Raw genomic sequence first — 5,000 nt, 5'->3', positions numbered from 1 at the left:
ATCATTCCTCAATATACCCCAGGGGGACTGGTTGCCTCAATGAGAGCCCATTACTAATGCGCTGGGGACTGCGGCACACTTCTATTGGGCCCCATTGAAGAGCTGCTGTGGGAAAGTTGGGACAACATGGGCTCCAGGATTAGACTTTGAAGAGCTCAAAGGCGCAGCTGGCTCCTGTGCGCGGGAAAGTGTGGTCAGCAAAGCCCAGCGCTGACAGGCGTTTTGTCGAGCTTTTCACATGCTCAGTTCATGCTCAGTTCACTTGGCTCACTTATGCAGTTGTAAATTGCTTCGGGTTACTATAATGTTATTATAAAGCAATTAGTGGCCATGCAGTCTGTTGATGTACTTACTGCACGTATGTTTTACACCGATTAAATGCCCATTAAAATAACAATATTGCAAAATACTAACTTAAGTTGGTTTGCTGCACACTTAAAGATGTGCAGTGATGGCATAAAAAATAAAGGTTCTTTATAAAATAAAGGCTCTTTGTATTTATGGTTCCATGAAGAACTTTTAACATCCATGGAATCTTTCCATTCCACGAAAGGTTCTTTATAGCGAAAAGGTTCTTTAGATCATTCAAATGTTCTTCACTCCAAGAAAATAATGGTTCTTTTAAGAAATGTTGACTGAAAGGTTCTTTGCGGAACAAAATCTGGTTCAATGGCATCACTTCAAAAACACGCTTTTTTGACTCTTTCCCGCCATTGATAGAATGTTCTGGCTTTCCGTGTTTTTACTGTTATATGGTAGGAGGCACTATTACACATCTTCTGAAAGAGTACTGAATCCCTGGATCAGAAAACTCCAAAGAAGAAGCAGAAACAACGATTGTAAGCAGATGCATATGTAACATAACGCGATCATCAAACATTCAACAGGATATAAATCAAAATTCATACAACATAACCATACAACAAAATATTCTGGGGGGCCATGAAAATGTTGTGATAATTATCAAAAATGGTGTCAAAAGCAATGGAGGGAAAATAGTTAAGACTGTAAAAGAAGTACTTTTGGTTTCCCAAAGAACCATTCATGATCTAAAGAACCGTTTTTTCTACTATAAAAAACCTAAAATGGAACTCTTAAAAATAAAGGTTTTGCATTAATGCCATGGAAGAATTTTTGGTTCCCCAAAGAACATTTTAGTGAACAGTAAGTGTAAAGAACATTTTAATAATCCAAAAGAACCTTTTTCCACTATAAAGAACCTTTCGTCCAGTGGAAAGGTTCTATAGATGTTAAAGGTTATTCTTGGATCCATCAATGCCAATAACGAACCTTTATCTTTTAAGAGTGTGAGAAATGCAAAATATTCTTCTTCATTGCAGTGACTGATCTATGAATAAGTGCATCTCTTGTTCTCTGTGTCTGTGAGGAGGTGCTTTGGTTTAGTTAACCCCAAATTCCGTTCCCACACCAATTCCCATCTCCCGCCAAAATTGACTGGTAAAGCCACAATACATTCCATCCTGCTCTGCAAAAGGGTCTTTGAATGTGGGCGCCCCCTTGTCCAACACTCTTCTCATTCTCTCTCACACACACACACACACACACACACAGACAGACAGACAGGGAGGGAAGCAGATGCTCAGCGCGGTGTGCCCAGTGTGAAGTGTCCGTCTCTTCATAAAAATGGGGAGCTGGGAAGCCCCTGACCTCTGCTCGCCGGAGAGGAATTGGGGTCTTGATGTGAGAGAAGCTCAATGACATTCCAGCATCACATGCTCTGGCATTCACAGCACAGACGCATGAAAAGAGGCAGTTAGAGCACCAAACGGTGACATTATCCAATACCTTCTGCCCATTGAAACCCCTTAAGTCTTGCCAGAGTGTTTGTGGTCATTAAAACTAAAACGGAGGGAAAAACAGGAAAGCAGCCCTTTTTTTCTGCAGGAAAACAATTGTTGAATTGTGGTCTCATCTTTGGAACAGCAACACACAGTTCAAATGATTATTTTTTTACTAAATTAAATATATAATAGTATATAATTTATAATTTGAACAGTTTTGGATAATTTAAATGTTTTTTTATATATATTTATTAAATTTTTTTCATTTATTAGAAAACATATATATTAAAATAATTAATTTGAACAGTTTTAATACATGAAAATATCAATATTTATTGCCAATTTAAAAATGTTCAGTATATTTAAAAACTATTGCAAACATGTATGTGTATTAAAAAATAATTATAATTTGGACATTTTTAAAGTTTTCATATTTTAATCAATAAAAATATTAAATAAATGAAAATAATAATTATTATCATTTGAATATTTATTAAAAATGTTCAATTGATTAAAACAAACTTCAAATGTAAAAAAATAATGTATATTAAAAAAATGTTTGAACAGATACAAACATGTATATGTATATATATGCATTTTTTTTAATAAAATGAACTGTTTTAATGAATAAAAATATTATAAATAAAATATTTATTATCATTGTTTAAATATTTAGTAAAATATATGTATTAAAACAAATTAATTTAAACAGTTTTATATTAAATAAACAAAAATAGTTATTATTTTATTTTTTATTAACAATTTATTAAAAACTGAAATTAAAAAGAAAATCATATGCATTAAAATAATACATTTAAATATGTTTATTACATGAAAATATATACATATTTGTGTAAAAAAATATCCTATTGATTAAAAACTATTATAAATGCATTTTTAATTAATTGTTCAATTAAAAATGATTAAATATGTACATATAATTCTGGTTAATTATATATTATTAAATGATAGATAGATAGATAGATAGATAGATAGATAGATAGATAGATAGATAGATAGATAGATAGATAGATAGATAGATAGATAGATAGATAGACAGACAGACAGACAGACAGATAGATAGATAGATAGATAGATAGATAGATAGACAGACAGACAGACAGATAGATAGATAGATAGATAGATAGATAGATAGGCATGCAGAAATGTGTTTTGCACACATGCCTCCATGTTTGTTTGTGTTGGTGGGATTGTGTGCAGATCAATCTCTCCTCAGGAGTGAAAGCGTACCTGCAGCTTTGAGGTGCCTGTGGGAGAGCGGGGAGCTTTGTGTGCACGAGCAGAGGACCAGATGGTCTATTGAGAGCGGGAATAATGAGGCGTGCTGGATCAGCGGCAGCAGGGTGGGGCGGCTCTCAATGGGCCGAAGTGTGGGAAGCAGACACAGACCAGAGCTCTCACACATTCCTCACTGGAGGGACCTGCAGCTGGACACACTGCCACAACACCACACGCACAGAGAGAGAGAGAGAGAGAGCCTTTATTCCTCCGTACGATGAGAAGCTCTATGGTGGAATGCAGCCTAGTCATTAAACTATCAGTGTCTTCTGTCAGAATGAGTCACTGTTTGGAAACAGGAGTCTTAAAGAAGGAAGAAAGAAACTGAAGAAAATAGAGCAGGTTTCCCTCCAAAAAAACATCTGGCATTGGGTGACCAGTGTTGATGATCTGAGCACAGAGAAAATATTTCTGTATTGGTTTATTAGAAGCGGAATATGTGAAATAACATGAAGTTAAAATTAAAGTTAAATTCAAGCACAACATTAAGGAAAATATTCAATAATAGAGAGGGTAAATTCAGCGGCACCTGTGATATGTGATTTATTTTAGCATTATTTTATTTATAAAAATAGAACATTCATTTTAGGATTTTTTTTTACATTTAATTAAATTTTTTATTTAAAAAAATATTTTATTAATTTTATCATTGTATTTTATTGATTTAATTGTATTACAGTAATTTAATTTGTTGAACATTTGCCATTTTGATCAATATATTTATTATTTCTTTTACTTTACAATAAATATAAATAGAGCAATCATTTTCCAAAAGACAAGGATTTTTACATTTTATTTGGTCATATTTGTATTCAGTTTTATCATTGTATTTTGTTAATTTATCTTTTTTTTTACAGTAATTATTATGAAAACGTAATTTTTATTGTATATGTATTTTATTTATATAGGCTACTTTTTTATATATTTCCTGCAATCATTTTCCAAAAGAGAAGGATATTTACATTTGATTTAATTTCACATTTTTATTACATTTTATAATTGTATTTTATTAATTTACCCTTTCTTTTTAGAATAATAATTAATATTATGAAAATGTGTCATTTATGTTGTTTAATTTTTATGTATCTATTATATATATATATATATATATATATATATATATTTCATGCAATCATTTTCTGTTTTATTTAATTTCAAATTGTTTATTACATTTTTATTGTATTTTATTTATCTCTTCTTTTTCCGATATTGTGTCATTTCTATTATTTAATTATTTTTGCAGATGTTGCAGCACATGCTCGTGCGCTGATGGAGACGTGTGTGCGGGGGGTGGGGGGCAGTGTAGACTTGAGGCAGAGGAGCAGGTGATGTGAGCGAGCGGTGAGAACACACACGCGTCTGATCTGAGCAGGTTCAAAGGCTGTTTGTGGAGGGACAGAGGAGGGGCTCGATCTATTGACTCAAGAACGTGTGAGCAGGATCCAGCCTGGGTTTCCCACACTATCTATCCATTTATTACCCAAAACTCTCTCAGGGCGGGAGGGGGGCCCAAAACAGTAGAAGTGTGCCATCCTTGCGAGCGTGGGATAATTGCGCTTAATTGACATTCACAGTGAATGCATTCCGGGCAGAGTGTGTGAGGACTGAAGAAACACTTTTAAAGTTTAGTTAGAGCCATCACAAATAATATGGGAAATATCATATATATATATATGATACATATATATGTATCATAAGATATAATATATATGACCCCCGCACACACGTCTCCATCAGCGCACGAGCATGTGCTGCAACATCTGCAGCAGAGGCACAACCCTGACACTGACCCTTTCAATGTGGAAAACTCGCGTAGACACAAGTGATTCTGATTTGAAGATATATATATATATATATATATATATATATATATATATATATGTATAATTGTATAAAAAA

General features: G+C 33.4%; 1 protein-coding gene across 1 annotated transcript in view; it reads right to left on the bottom strand.

Annotated features, from left to right (window-relative positions):
- Positions 1–5,000, bottom strand: part of LOC107592852 (transcription factor HES-5-like) — a 17,785-nt gene that overhangs the window by 3,870 nt on the left and 8,915 nt on the right. The window contains exon 2 of the mRNA XM_016282420.1: positions 3,054–3,259. The gene's annotated coding sequence lies outside the window, so the exon portion shown is untranslated. The remainder of the gene's footprint in view (positions 1–3,053; positions 3,260–5,000) is intronic.

Source organism: Sinocyclocheilus grahami, unplaced genomic scaffold (assembly GCF_001515645.1).
Source record: "Sinocyclocheilus grahami isolate Dianchi unplaced genomic scaffold, SAMN03320097.WGS_v1.1 scaffold160.1, whole genome shotgun sequence".
Taxonomy (NCBI): Eukaryota; Metazoa; Chordata; class Actinopteri; order Cypriniformes; family Cyprinidae; genus Sinocyclocheilus; species Sinocyclocheilus grahami.
The sequence above is the reverse complement of the archived record's forward strand: the minus strand, read 5'-3'. Positions and strand labels throughout refer to the sequence as shown.